The sequence below is a fragment of the Limulus polyphemus genome, unplaced genomic scaffold (genome assembly GCF_000517525.1).
Source record: "Limulus polyphemus unplaced genomic scaffold, Limulus_polyphemus-2.1.2 Scaffold201702, whole genome shotgun sequence".
Taxonomy (NCBI): domain Eukaryota; kingdom Metazoa; phylum Arthropoda; class Merostomata; order Xiphosura; family Limulidae; genus Limulus; species Limulus polyphemus.
The window spans coordinates 1-737 of record NW_013867298.1 but is presented as its reverse complement, the minus strand read 5'-3'; the positions used below and the strand labels follow the sequence as shown (position 1 = coordinate 737).

At 30.3% G+C, this 737-nt stretch overlaps 1 non-coding gene across 1 annotated transcript; it reads left to right on the top strand.

Annotated features, from left to right (window-relative positions):
- The first annotated feature begins 429 nt into the window (after window positions 1-429).
- On the top strand, window positions 430-515 carry Trnay-gua. The gene is given in 2 exon segments: window positions 430-466; window positions 480-515. It is a non-coding gene; the product is annotated as a tRNA-Tyr (tRNA).
- The last annotated feature ends 222 nt before the right edge of the window (window positions 516-737 follow it).

Genomic DNA, 737 nt, shown 5'->3' with positions numbered 1-737 from the left:
AGATAGATCCGTTGTACAGTTTTATATGGATGACGTTCCAGAAGTTCATGAACCACACTGTTCTGTATGGTCAGTGTTGTACTTACAACAATAGTTAGTCTTCTAAACTATCTTCAACAATATACAAATGGCAAAGTTTTCTGTTTTAGATCTAGGTTTTAATTATAAACCTCAGTAAATAATTAAACATTTCATACTGATATATATATATACATATAAAGCAAGTTGATATGAGTCATATTACTACTAGCAGGTATTAAATCTTTCATTAATTCAGATTCGTCTTCAGGTGTAACAAACATGTTCTTTTTATAACGTTAAGCTCGTTATGCTGGAAAGTAGAATCACAGGGGTAACCAACATAAATACTGGGGTTAAGGACCAACACAAGTAAATCAACTTTTACGAAAGTTTGGATATTATTACAATCCGACGATAGCTCAGTTGGTAGAGCGGTGGACTGTAGGTAGATGATTGTTATCCATAGGTCGGTGGTTCAAATCCGCCTCGTCGGAACGTTTTTTTATGATTTAGTTTCATATTTATTTGGAAATATATACCCTGCAATTGTTTAATACGTTTAAACCTTTCAAAGTTTGTGACTAATTGATAAAATATACTTTATATAATTTTGATAAAATATATTTTATATAATTATTTTTGGAATATAATTAAACATTCAAAGTTTTCTCAACAATCCAGATGTTATTACAATCATTGAATCGTCTATGGTTTGA